The sequence below is a fragment of the Fundulus heteroclitus genome, chromosome 3 (genome assembly GCF_011125445.2).
Source record: "Fundulus heteroclitus isolate FHET01 chromosome 3, MU-UCD_Fhet_4.1, whole genome shotgun sequence".
Taxonomy (NCBI): Eukaryota; Metazoa; Chordata; class Actinopteri; order Cyprinodontiformes; family Fundulidae; genus Fundulus; species Fundulus heteroclitus.
This window is the reverse complement of record NC_046363.1, coordinates 14,990,849-15,005,500: the sequence shown is the minus strand read 5'-3', so window position 1 is coordinate 15,005,500 and position 14,652 is coordinate 14,990,849.

The window sequence follows — 14,652 nt, the reverse complement described above, 5'->3', positions numbered from 1 at the left end:
GTGACAACAGATGTACATTGGTGACATGGAAGAGTCCCAATTTCCCAATTAATGACAATAACAAGACCAGAGAATCAAATCTGCTCCTTCTTTCCAATTTTCTAGGTATGCATGGGTTTCAAAATATCAAAAACACTAATTATAACTAGTAATTAACCCTATCCCCCCTTTGAAGATTTAACTGCATCCAGCTGTGGTCCTCCCAGTTCTTTACCATGGAGAAGCGGCCATATTTTATTGTTGCTTATTTAGTGAGAAACGACTAAATATACTTTAACACTTTTAATCTAACAAGCCAGAGGAATGATACAGTTTTAGCACTGGACTGTCATACATTAACACGATGCAGGAAAGGTAAAATCAAGAAGTGAGAGTGTCAAACTCTCGGTTTACATAAACTTATATGGATCAGCAAGGACATGCCTTCGCAGGAGTCATCGATCCCTCTGTCTTTGTCATATGTGTCACTGTTAAACTGCGAAATGGCATCCATGCTGCCCCAAGATAACTGTCCATTTGTTTATGCATGACACATCTGTGACATCCTCGGTATATCTGTTGTTTCCCAGTAACTGCGTTCTGCAGCTCCAGCATATGTAATCTCATAATATTTAACACCCCACATGTACAACCATATGCCAGAGTTTGCAGTATGCAGGTTGACAGCTAAAAAAAAAAGTAAAAACAGATTTTCACACGTCTTTGGAGTTTGATGGTTATTTATCTGTATTTAGGACTTTTAATCTCAGTCATGTTCAAAATTACCACAGGCTGTTACAAATACTGGGAACATATGTCAAATTAACAGTTTCTTTGCCCTGTAACAACTTCAAACAAGGTAAAGTTTAGTTTATACCAGAACACTCACACTAATAAGTAATATTGAAGCAAGTCACATTTTCTGAACCTGGCCAGCCAAATTGATAAAGTGTAGCAATCTCCGCTGTGCACATTACCAATCTGGGATTGCTCCCATCAAATCCGGTTGGAGCAAAGGAGCAGAAGTCTCCAAGGTGATTGGGTGAGTTCAAGGTGAGTTGTAAAAAACTATAGTTATTTTGTTTAAGTATACTTAAAACAAAATAACTTTTCACAGACAAGTTAGAGTTATTAGCATAGTTTGAAGCAGGTATTTGTAGGAGAAAATGGTAAGGAGGGGTGTGTTTTTTCTCAGAGCTTCAGTTCTAAATAAATTGTGACTTCAGATAACTAAATATGTGCTCACACACATTATCATGTCACAAAACTAAAGAAATGAGCTTCCATCCTTCGGTGGTTTGGTATCAGTTTAAGAAACTCATGTGTAGTGTAAAACCATAAACTAAGACGGTCCAGAGTTGGGGGGGCAAACTCTTTGTCATGTTTGGTGAGTAGCTGGACCGAGGTGCAGATAAGAACCTGGGAACTGCATGGTAAAGTGAATGATGATTTGTTAAAGAACAAAATGCCAGGGCTTACAGACTGGGCAGGTAATGACAAGGACCAGGAAAATACAAGGAGTAAATCAAACCAGGGGTAGCATAAAGGAGGACCTGACACGGTGTGGGAGGAAGTTGGCAGTTTAAACAGGGGAGAAGGCAAGGCAAGTTTATTTATGATGCACTTTTTAGTACTGAGAGGATTAAAAGAAGACAGAAGGAACAGCAGGTGAATGTAATCGGCACATGTGGCAAGGATACCAGTGATTGAGCTGAAGGAGAGAGAGAACAATCAGGTGGCAGGAGACAGGGAGGAAAACAGAACTGCATGAGGAACCTAAAACTGATCAAAGGCCTGGGGATTGTGACAGTCTTTGGACCAGATTCTACAGATGAGGCCAGACCAGCATCAGATAGATGTAAAGTATTTTGTTTACATAAAATCCCTCCGATAGATATTAGTTCACACATAGAAATGTACTTTATTAGTTACACACACATTCACATGTATTACATTAAAAAAAAACAATAAAACCTCACTTACATTCACATACTGGGAACAGTGTGGCTGATCACCCCCTTGTCACCCTATTCTGCGTAGAAGTCCGGCGTTAGTTCGATTGTGGCAATTCTTAGAACAGATCTGAGTTGTTTATTAGTTAATGGGCTTTGTTGATGTTTATCACCCTAAAAGTCTGTTTAGACATGTGGGTGGAGCTAAACAACAGAAGCATCTTCCTTTACCATCTTTTGCATATTTGGAAATTGTGCTTCATTTAATAAACCATAAAACTCGGCAATTTTCAGCAAGCTGAACTTCTCCTTTAAAATGGGGTCACACTGACGACCAATCAGTTCTAAGTGGAGGAGTGCAGGAGTCTCCTGCAGTCCTTTTTTGGTATCTTGTGAGAAGGGACAGGACACCAGCTGAAGTGATGTCTCAATTTTTTTTTCAAAATCAGAGAACTGACAGCAGAATTCTCCATGCAGATCATCCATTGATTTTCTGTATTATTCAAGGAGCCTCTTTCAGTATCAAGAGGAAATGAGCAAAAGACATTTGTTCCGAATGTAAAGTGCACTTGATGTCGAAGGCTCCTTGTTTGTGAATCTTTCATGCACCAATTGATCCTTCTCTTGTAGCTTCATGTTTAGTTCAGTCGTTGATGTCAGTATGTCCACAGTAAAAGCTAAATCACACAGCCAATTAGCTCAGCAAAATAATCAGCTTTCTCAAGAAACTCCAATAATGAGATAATCCTCGTTTAAGATCCCAAACTCGTTGACATACTTTCCCCAACCAGCGGACATGAAGGGTTACGCAAGTCATGGTGATCTGCATCAGTTTCTGCAACATAACAAACTGACAATACTGAAACTGTTTTACAACTGGCTTTACTACATGGATGGGCTGCAAAATTGACTTACATAGAGTTTCCCTGTGGATTATGCAGTGTCGGAAAAATATATCCTGCTTGGGATTCTCCTTTCATCCTGTGCTTGTTTCTTTCAGCTGCCCAAGTTTCTTTCCCGTCAGGTTTGGTGATCCATCCGTGATGACGTTGGCAAGTGTTCTCCAAGGTGGAGACTCTTTTTTACATAAGTCCTCTCCCCTTGTTTTCTCTTTTAACAAGGGTAGAGGACTCCAGAAACTCCTCAGTAATCACTAAGGAATGGCATTAACCCCTCTGATGAAAATTAAAAGCTGTCCTTTGTTTTGTTACTTTTGCCCAGTGCCAATCAACATAATGTTCAATGACTCAGCTTTTATACCTGCCGTCTCTGTCACACACTTCTTTAAAAACTCCCCTTTGGAGGAAGGCTTGCTGAGCTTTGCAAATTTTTATGCCAGCAGATGATTTTCCTTAGTGCTTAATTATTGGATGGGAGCTTGTTAGAGAAGTTTTGTTGAGCCTATAATTTTGCTGCCAACTTCTGAGCACTAGCTGTCCATTTTTGGGTTGACCAGTTGCTAGCATAATTTGCAAGCTGAAAAGTCAGGGTTGATGCTGTGTTGTGTGAAAACCAAAACAGTTTCTTGGCAAATAAGACATACCGGCATCGATCGGACTACAGTGAAAAAATATTTAGTTGTCCATTCCAACACGTTGCACTCACTGTCGACTTTTATTTTTTTGGTACACTCATTATTGCAATTTGGCTACTGCTGTACTAGCTGTACTTATAGTTGCCATTACCTGAGTGACTGAAATTCGGCACACGCATCTGGCTGACTAATATAAACATTCATCCTTTTCACCAGGTGGCAGTCAGTAGCCCAACAAAAGAACAGAGGAAGACAACAGATTAAGTGTTGCACTATGCGGCACTGTAGGATTTCAGCAACATGTAAACAAAGGAAGGAAGAAGGCCTGCAGGAAAGATTGCCATAAGAAGACAAAAGTCCTAATTATGATTTTGAAAATTCTGTACAATATTCATCAAGGCTAAGATGTAAGCCCAAATGATCGTATATGGGCGGAGGGTTAGGGTAGGTCAAGGGGTCCAAAAAAAGCTGTGAAATTGTTATTTTTTTATTTTTAAATGTATGTTCATTTATCTGAAGGCTCTCCATACAACTAAAACAATTAATGAGTTACACAAAAGCTCAAGCTGTGATTTTGTAAACCAAATTAAAAGGACATTATGCAGGTATTAATAGAGATTAAAGAACCCTTTATTTTTCAGAAATGCACGTTTTATACTTTATGAATAAAGTCTGGAAATCCAAATATTTTTCCATATTCAAGTTTCCTTTTTCCATCCCTATCAAAACTTGGAAAATTAACAAATCAAATTCCATACTTTTCTAGTTTGTAAAGGAACACTTTGTTTATTTAATCATGCAAGCCATTGGACTTGTCTATTTCTTACCGTATATAAAGGTTACATTCTGTACTTTCTTAAAAACAAATTCCATTAAGTCTTGAGAGACAAAAATCTCTTTCTCACATTTTGAAGCAAAATCTACAATGTGCTTGTGTGTACTTGGGTATTGGCACTGGAAAAGAATCCAGTTTTACCTAATCAGCACCCTTCATGTCGGCCTTCCAAAACTCATACTCTTAGCATTCACACTTTCTATATCAAGATAATAAAATGTGTTCCATTCACCACATTTCATCTATGTTGATTCTGGTTAACACATTTTTAAGCAAATCAATCTATAATAGAAGTTAAGTTCAGTTGAAGGAAAGCATATTGAGACTAGATTAAAAACGCACTACATTAAAAGCACCATAATGACTTAATATCATAGTCAGTTCAAAAGAAGAAACAACCATGTTTTGGAGCACCCTACTATTTTAAGACGAGAAGCCAATTTAGCGCAAAATGAAACAAAAATCTCCAGCTTTTATTTCTTACATGGGCTCTGAGAATGAGCAGTGCTTGCTGTAAATCACGGCACGAGTCTGGTTTCCCTGAATGTAGTAAAGTAAGCACAGTGTCATGCAAGGCATATAAATGACTTGTTGAATATGCAGTTTAGATATCTAGCTGTGACCTCATTCACTCTAAGCACCAATGGTTGTTTTGTTGAAATAGATTTTGCCCATACATGAAAATAAGTAGTAGTTTTTGTATTTTAATTTTACAAAGGAGAAAGATGTTTTTAAGAAACAACTGAAGATGTGTGATTTAAAAAATAAAAATTAAATAATCTTTAGAGACCTCGCAAAAGTATTCACACCCATTAAATAGATTTGTTTGCAATACAAACATTATTAGACCACAGAAATGTAGGATAGCACACAATATTGAGGTGAGAGGAAAATGTAAATGTAACTGTGTGTGAGTGGCGAGGGGGGGGGGGGGTATTGAGTGGAGAAAAAGCGAAAAGGCTGACACTAACTCTTCAGGAACTGGGGAGATCCACAGCTGTGATGTGTGAAAAAGTTACCCGGACAACTGTTAGGGGTGCACTCCTCAAATCTGGCTTTTATGGAGGTGTGGCAGACAGAAAGCCTTGTTAATAGAAGGCATAAAAAGTCCTAATTAAAAGGTGCACCAAGTAATGCGGGGGACACAGCAAACGACCTGATAATTGATGTTCACTAATGCTATCCTTTTAATCTGACCAAGCTTCACATAATTTTCACAGTTCCCAAATGTGCAAAGTCACTAGAAACATACCAAAAGAAATAAACACAAATGAAAGCCAACCTATTTAATTTTGTGAACCGCATATTTATTCCAACTTAGTTTGGTTCTGGGAATAAAACACATTGAAGTTTGTGGTTTTAACGGGACAAAATGTGAAGAACTGAAGGGTGTGGATACTTTAGAGAGGCACTATGAGAGGAAGGGCATCTCTAACTGTTATTGATCAAACTCTTCGTGAAAACATCCCATTTGTACACTGTTTTGTTCACTACCTTCAACGGCTATATTGTGAACTGTTTTGTAGTCTATAAAAGCATCTCAAAGTAAAATGAAATTGGTGCGCAGACAACCCTAATCAAACTAGGACCTTCGCCTTCTGTGTTTCTGAAACAGAACAAGCCCATACAAGTTTGGAATTGATGAGAGCGCCAGTACAAGTTCATGACTTTGACCTCCAGGGTATTTGATCTCTTGACACAGAGTTTATTTTTCTAAAGCTACAGCTTGATATTCCAGCACTTAATTTAAGAGTGCAGTTAAATCACAGAAGCCATAATATGTCAGGCGAACCCACTACTGGGGGTAAAAAGAGAGTGAAAACGTGGAGGGGGAGGGAGGGAAAACAGTAAGTAATGAAAAAGCTATGATTGCTTTTCTGTCCCTCCAAATGACAGTTAGCACCTCAATGACCTGCTCGGGGCAGGGCCATCTAGAAATGACACGCTAAGGCACAACGTCATCTAACAGGGTAGTTACAAAAATCAATACAAAACCCATTTCAAAGATGCTCGGTGAGCGTGTGTGTGAGAGACCGCGTGTTTGTGACAGAGAGGCACAGAAAAGGACCTGCTGTTATGTTCATTTATTGAGTAGGCCTGAGGGGCTGAAAACAAACTTTTCTGATATACACATTACCTCGTAAGCACAGGAATTCTGAAGGCTAAGCAATAACTGCGATCCCAGTCTATTACTTAAGTCAAGAAGAGCCTGCTACACAGAAAGGGTTCTTTCACTGCATGTCAAGTATGGCTTAATTCCAAACTCTATGCCCCCCAGCTTTCTCTGTTGTCACACCTTTAACTAAAGTAGATATCGGCCACAAGAAGAAGAATGAGTCTTTGTCCACCGGCGAATCAATAAGCAGTCTCTCTGATATTCACAAAGAACACATGTAAACCAGCCGGTCCGGCCATAAGACTATCTTGTCCTGTTGGGATACTGGCAAACATCACCATATATTATGTCCTTTGATTTGTTGTCAATACCCAATCACAGCGAAGAGGTGCAGGCCTAGCAGACCACAAAGACACTAAGGAGTGTAAAACAGACAAATGGGCCAGGGGAACATCAATCCGAAGGGCATGTCAGACCGGCCCCTGATGAAATAGGGCACTATGTCAATGCCTGAAATTTATAGATAGTAACATGTGAAAGTGCTCACTCCTCAGCCTCGAGAGAGGTCAATCGCTTGATGCCTCCGTCCAAATGGGCTTCTCATTAAGTCAGTTCATTCAGAGTTTTCCTTTTTCCCTTTCAGTGGCTCTCTCCACAGCACAGCAGGGATGTAAACTTGGTTACTTTCTTGTTTCAAATCTATGCTTTCAAATTTAGTCTTGCGAGCATAGATCCTAACAAATCTTAATGTCAATCTTTTTCACATCAGTAACACTGATGCCTGCCTATTGAAATACTGACATTGAACGCTCATGACATTATGACAGTAGAAGAAGAAAGGGAGGGTTGAGGAATTCAGCAAGGATATTCATTTAGACGTTTTTTTTTTTTTTTTCCTGGCTACATTCTTTGCAAGGCTCCAGAGGTCTGATCAGTGTTTCGGCAGCTCTGCTGCTGCAAAATGTGGTTTCAGTAAATTACATACAATATGAAACGAGCTTGGCTCGAGTCAATGGACCTCAAACAATCTAAGAGAAAACACTGGTACATTGTCAAGCTGCATGTGCTCACACGCAGCCACACACACACACTTATGCACCCAGAAAATAAATTTAATGTTGTCACTTCCTTCAAAGCCGTCAGTGTCAAGAGCGACTACTGGCAATCCAAAGTAATCAGGAAGCCACAGAACAAAAATAAATTTGGGGCTTGACACGCTGTTGGAAAAGAATAGCAATCAGCAAATTTAATGCATTTCTGATGTATATTTAGGGCTCTGACACTAGGCCACAGATGTACATGTGTTGGGTTTCTATTTTGCAAAAGATATGGTTGGTGATAACCTATTATGGGACATCGTCAGCTTCCCCACAGCCTCGGATAGGAAAAATTCCATCACTTGCTCTATCCAGGGGATGTGATATTGAAACAAATTATGGCTGGAATTGAAAAGTCACAAGCTTATTCTGTCTTGATCAAACCCCTGCCAAAAGGCTAAGTGCAAGAAAGGAGATGCCCCAAAATGCTTTTTATTGCATTACCATCAGTGACATCTTTGGCAGTCCCAGTTCCTCGCAATGGAACTGGGTGTGATGGAGCACAGTGAAACATTAAGTGACAAGAACTAAAAGGAGATTAGTTTAGTTTGTTAGTTTTGCTATATATTAATGTGGTTATTCAGTCATTGTAAACAAATGTGCCTTGATGTGTAAGATTTACAGTATAACCACATTCGAGAGTTTCAAATTAGTCAAATAGGTGAATTACTTAAATACTTAATACAAAAATTTTGTCACGTTTGTGACAGAAGGAAAATGATGAATGCTGCTTTCGTTTTGTTTTTGTTTTTTTTACAAGTGAAAAGAGGCACACCACAGTGAAAAGTGTGGTTTGCATTTGTGTCCAACCCCTGCAAGTCCTTTTGGAGTAGGGTTTGGGTTAGGCTTTTTGCATCTAGAAACCGAATACATCGGCAATTCTTATTTTGCAAAATAGTTCAAGCTCACTCCGATTGAAAGGAGGGAAATGTGAACAGCTATTTTTAAGTCTTCACAATCCCCAACAATACACTGATTATTGTGGCTGTAATGTCACACGGTGTGGAAAATGTAAACACTGCAACACTGCACAACAGGTAAACACTATGGAGCTCAGAGAGTATTTGAAACCCATAAGGTTACACAGTAAATGGCAGGGAGCAAGAGACACTGGAAGTATCCTTTCCTCTTTCAGTCAGCATGTCACTGTCAAAAGTAACAAGGAAACAAGTCAATATCTTGAACTCCACTCCAGAAGCAAATTATGTTTTGTTGGATCTCATTCTTAAAATGTAATTATCACACATTCAAGAACATAACATTTGATTAAATGGCAGGACTCTGTTTCAGCTGCAGCAATAATAATAGCCTCATCTTTGTTTTATAGTTTTGCATATTGAACCATCTTGCTCTATGGTGGCCTGGAGGCACTTTTTTTCTCCTCAGCCATGATCACTTCTGACACAGGCGGCTTCTGCTGAGACGCAGTTAAAGATTTCTATTATCATATCAAATCACACACCAGTGCTCTCATTATAATTGACACATCTTGAACAGCGAATAAAGGCTCCTCTACATAATTCATAATTAGAAAGTTATTTTTTTTATACTTTTCTTATTCAGATATGGTAATTTACACTTGTTAAAATCTGATGTTGGAGAGAATAGCTTTGGCGGGACGTTAAAGGACCTCATAGAAGTTAGAAGATTACGGCAGGAAGATTACAGTGACCTCCTGACCTGCCTGGATCCCCTATATAGGGCTTAGCTGCAGTGAAGCAAGGGGCCGAACTGAAGGGCTGAGTCCCCTGTCCTTGCTGAGACCTCATTAACGACTAAGAAGTCCCATCAATATTTAACAACTCAATGATTGAAATTTCAAATTCATCTCCTTGCTGGTAAATCACAAAGAAGAGGGAGGTAAGGAAGGCAGAAGGGGAACCACAGTGATTCATTTTATCTGAGCTATATCGAATAAAGTCTGTGATTTAGTAAGGCCACACAAAGTCAATTAGGGTTAGAATATCATAGCTTCATTCAAGTAGTTACTTAATCACCATATTAGACCTGGCTGTCAAACAATCACCTCGATAAGAAAACACACTAAATGAAGACTGTGTGAAATACCAGAGTGACTTCCTGCCCTGGTTTCTCTGCACTTTTCTCCTCTTCCCACCATCTCTGTGCTCATCCGCTATGATTTCTTCTTTAATGCATTGTCCTTTTATGCATTTCTCGACCCTTGTGCCCTCTCCTGTTCATTCTACATATTCAAGTCAGAGAGCAAGAGATGGCTTTACTATTTTATGAACGGCTGGGGGTTTCTTGGCAGTGGCAGAGTTTTCCTTGTCCGACAAAGTCCAGTCACCCGTGAGGAGGTAATGCAAGATTGAAGTCATGTGTTCGAAGTGAAGCAATATATAAAAGGTGACTAAATAGTGTTGCATTACATTATGAAAGTCAAAACTTGAGTTTAAAAATGTCTGTGTTTTCTGTGTAATAAAGGATTGGACTAAATTCTGACATTATTGTTGGAATTTTGCTGCCACTGTGGTATTCCTAGATATATTCATAACAATCCTGTAAAAGTTTGAAGGGCAAATAATACGATAGGAGAAGTACCAATCAGAATTGCGTAATCTCTTGGTTTTTGTGAAACTTTAACTTGAAGATGGCAATTTTTAGCAGATCCAGATTCCGTTTAAAGAACCACAATATCAGGATAGCTATGGAGGCATATTGTTTTTTTCGACACAGTTTCAGTATAATTTTAAATTAGAACCAAACAATTACACTATATTTCAAGGGTTGACATAAGAAACAGCAGTCTTTGCACCTGTTTCCAGGAGAATGTGGAGCCCCAATACTTCCAAAGGCTGCCGATCTTTCCACACTAAAAGCTCTAAAGTTTACACCAAGAAACCTGCTGTACTCTGCTCAGTACTTTTGTTACCGGCTTTAAGCCTCACCCGCTCTTGTAGCCCTAATGATCCACCAACATGTCTAAACATAGAAAATGCAGTTCCTTTTTAAAAACCTCCGTACTCTGTACTTCTGGCTTCATTTTAAAACCTTGCTTCTTTTACTGACATTGAAAATAACTTTGAGTGTGCTCCACACCACAATGTGCCATTGTAAATGCAGCAGAGTAGCACTTAACATGGTGACTTCACTAATCAGTTTGCAACTAGACCAATCCTGATCAGGGTCAATAAACGTGAGAATCATCCCATTATGGTCACTAGCCAGTTTCCCCATGCCTCTCTAAGTACAACGTGAGTCCTTTATGCAATCACCTCACTCTCGTTATATGTGATGCTGTTGGCTAAAACAGAGTAACAGTAAAATCAAGACAAATCACTTCCTGATCAAGCACGGTCCTCCTCTTGTGTATATCAAAGCCTGTCTATATGGGAGTACCCCTGTCTGCATGTCCCATCCCTCCCGAGCTGCGTGTGGCTCTTGGTTCATTGGAGGTCAGGATGATTATTCACCCCAAGGCCTGAGGGCGCCCATATACTCTCGCCTTTATGACCACATAAAGAAAGCCAAGTGCTCAGGCGTGCCTGATTAGCTGCCCTAATATGCTATTTGTGACTAATTCCAGAGTCGCTAAGTCACAGGTGATGGTCCCTGGCTGTAAATCTCGCACAGCCAACATTCACCGCCGCATGTGTGTGTATTTGCCTTACTTGCGTGTGTTCCCGCTCCCATGATGCACAAGTAAATGCCACGGTGAATATGCAGAGGCTGTTTAGGTAAAAAGAAGGACATAAAAGTAATGGATGGCGAATGAAGCCATCTCCAGCCTGACAAGTCAACCTTTGAAGGGAGGAAAGTGAATGAGTATACCTGTCCGGGCCTGTTTTTGTGTGAGTGCACCAAACTAAGGCATTTTGGCTCAGCATAATAATTACTCGTCGCCTCCAGCACTAATACAGGTTTACTGCTGAAATTTGGTGGTGTGACACTTGTACATTTTCTGTGCTGTACTGATTGACCAGTTCACACCATGCAAAATGAAACGGTTAAAACAAAGAGTTAATAAGTGTCTTTTGGCTGTATTGAAGTGGAACAAAGTGTTTTACACAGGGAACGAAAATACCACAGACCTTTTCCTACACAATCAACATGGTGTAACAAGCCGGGTACAGAGGAATGATCACATGTTCAACAGCTTTATGTCACATGTAAACGTAGAAAATTAATATAAATGTAATTTTTCTCTTTAAATACACAGAAACATGAAAACCTTAATTTGAAGTGTTTAACAGAAAAAAATGTATACTTACTATTCCCATTTGCCACCATCAAGGTTTCACACAGAGACAGTTTCAAAACCACAAATATATACTATTGCTTTAGTTTAAAGTCCTTTTAATTAGATGCCAAAGTAAGTAATGAATTTCCCCAGATATAGAAAGCATACAGTACCACAGAGCTCCCCCCTCCCCCACCAGTTGCTGCTAGTAACTTAGCTAAAAAAAACAATTACAATTAAGCTCCTTATACAGGAATAAGAAATTCAACTGTGAAATATTTGGTCGGAAAAAAACACAGACAGTCATGATATCAAGTGAAAATGGCGCTCCACCTATCATGGGTATTCAATTAGCTTTGTTTTAAAATCGCAGTTGGCAAGTCACACTGACTGCAGGCTCTACCAGCACAGATAGGCTTACCAATGAACCTGCTGACATCAGCTCATCCCAGTAACCAATACGTTATGCTCTTACAGCAGCAGCAGTAGGAATAGTTATTGTTTATCTGTTTTAAATTTCAAAACAACATCTTGCTAATCTTGAGTGAAAGTGATAGTTTTACCCGAGGTTATCAGAATTACATATCGACCCCCGCTGAAACCTCACATTCTCTTCCTTTCTCCTTCACTTACTTCCTTGTAATGTGTCAAATGTTCCCTGTTTTGAGCTGCTTTTCTATTATCCTTCTCACCGCTGCTCTTTTTGACCTCACACCGGAGTTCTCTGACATGATCAGGGTGGAGAAAGACAGAAAGATCGAGGCAATATTCAAGTGCTCCCTGTTTGAGTGTGTATGGTAAAGTAAGCAAAATAGAGAAAGAGCTGTTTATATCTGTGTATGAAGCAGGCAGAGGGACAGTTACATTGTGTGTTGCTCACTGGGTGTATGTATGTGTGTATGAACGCAGCATGTGTGGTTGGGCTCCACTGACCTCTGTGCTCGCTGTGCTGTGTCCTCCAAGCTGACAGAGTCCTCTCCTCCATCTCCTCAGTGTTAAACACCCAGGGTCTGTTCCCAGATGGGCAGCCATAAGCACCCCTTGCTTGACACACGCGCACACACACACACACGCACACACACACACACACACACACACACACAACGGGCATACACTCACAGTCACTCACTTACGAACACACACACACACACACACACTCGCTTTAACAGCTCCCGTTCTGCACCCTAACAACACACTAGCTCCAGAGAGGTGAAAGTCGTGGGTGGGGGTTTGGGGGGATTGAGCGACACTCACCTCAAAAGCACATAGCCAGAAGGTTAACAGTTTTGCCAGATCTTGGGTCCCCAACAGTAAAGAATCACATTATTTCTATGTGAATGACAACGTGCAGCCCTCAGACATTGAGACCTGTAGCGTATTTATTCAGCAGCGCTGACAGAGTACGGCACCCCCAGACATTTCCTGTTGGGATACGCCGCAACAAGGATGGGACGTTTCAAGCAATTTGCATAAGTGAGAAGTGAAAGACTATGGAAGGCCGCTTCTTCTCGGTGAGGACAATTACAGCAAAGACTTGTCCGTGTTATTTCACGGCTACCTAGAAAAATGTTTTAAAGTTTGAGGCGACAGGGTATAAAAATAATTACAGGTGACAGACGTAGCCTTAACTTCTATTCGCAACACGGCTCCACGTTCGCGGTCAAGGTGTTCAGAGAAGCGCTAAGAGGACTTAGCGTTTCCTGCCAGGACGATGTGCTTTTGTCATTTCCTATGCAAAAAAAAAAAAAAGGATCCAATCAAAAAAGGCAGAGGTTGTCTAGAGAAGGTTTGTCTAGACATTTTGTTTAGTCAATCATATTTTAATATGCTGTCAGTGTTTTTTTTCTACACTAGTTGAGGGTACTTTGGATGGTCTGTTAACTTTTTACGTAAGACATTACCCTTTTAATGGAATCAAATGTTCAGTGACAGAAAAACATATATGGAAAACTGGAAAGGCTTTGAGACAACGAGCTGCTTAACAAAAGGTAAAAAAAAAAAAAAAAAGTTAAATGGATGGATGGATTGTTGAGATTTTATCCAAATGGAGTGGATTTGGTTTCAACAGAGCTTGCATAATGAGTTAAACGTATTTCATTTCTGTTATTTATTTATTTTATTGTATTTATTTTGCATTTTTTTTGGTGCAGGAAATATACTATGGAGCTATAGCGTATTTCACTGAACCAGGTTGGTTAAATTTTGGTAGAGAAAAACCACCTGTGAGAGGCTTGGCTCTCCACTAATTTAGTGTTAGCCAATTCGACAATATGCGATTCCAAACCTGTAATTTGGCTCTCATGAAGTTGTTAATTTCTTGATTGGATGTATCCTTCCACTGACTCTGATACTGAAAAATAAAACGTTAGCTTTGTAGCAGACATCTGAAGGTTTTGGGTCAAACATTGGATCTGTTTATATTGTCAGCAACTTTAACAAAAAAATAAAAACAGTTCTATCTAAAGAAAAGTAATCTCAGGTTTTGCTGTAGGCACGGTGTTCTGTTGGTAAAGTTCAGCGTAGCTTTGGTGTCAAACTTCCCGTTTGCAATGGCAGCCCAAAGCTGAACTTTGGTTTCATGTTTTTCCACAAAATTTTAGAAGATTTCTATAAGGTCTGGATGGTGTATTTTTACTTTTTTTTTTGCCTCTGTTTTACAGTCATACTTGTTTGCTTAGACATATAGAAGAGAGATTGATAATATATTTGAAGTAAGAGGGTCTAAAAAAACATTGATTTCTCATTGTGTATTTAACTAAGATCTAGTTGACTAAAAATAGACTTAATCTATATTACATTTTGATCAAAAGACTATGAAATAAACTTAATTTAAAAGTGCCGTCCAAATAAACCCTGATTTGTTCTTTGCAAATATCTTTCCACCTCTCCCTCACATTCCTGGGAAACTTTCCCCGCACGGGTCATAAAAACCCCAGTC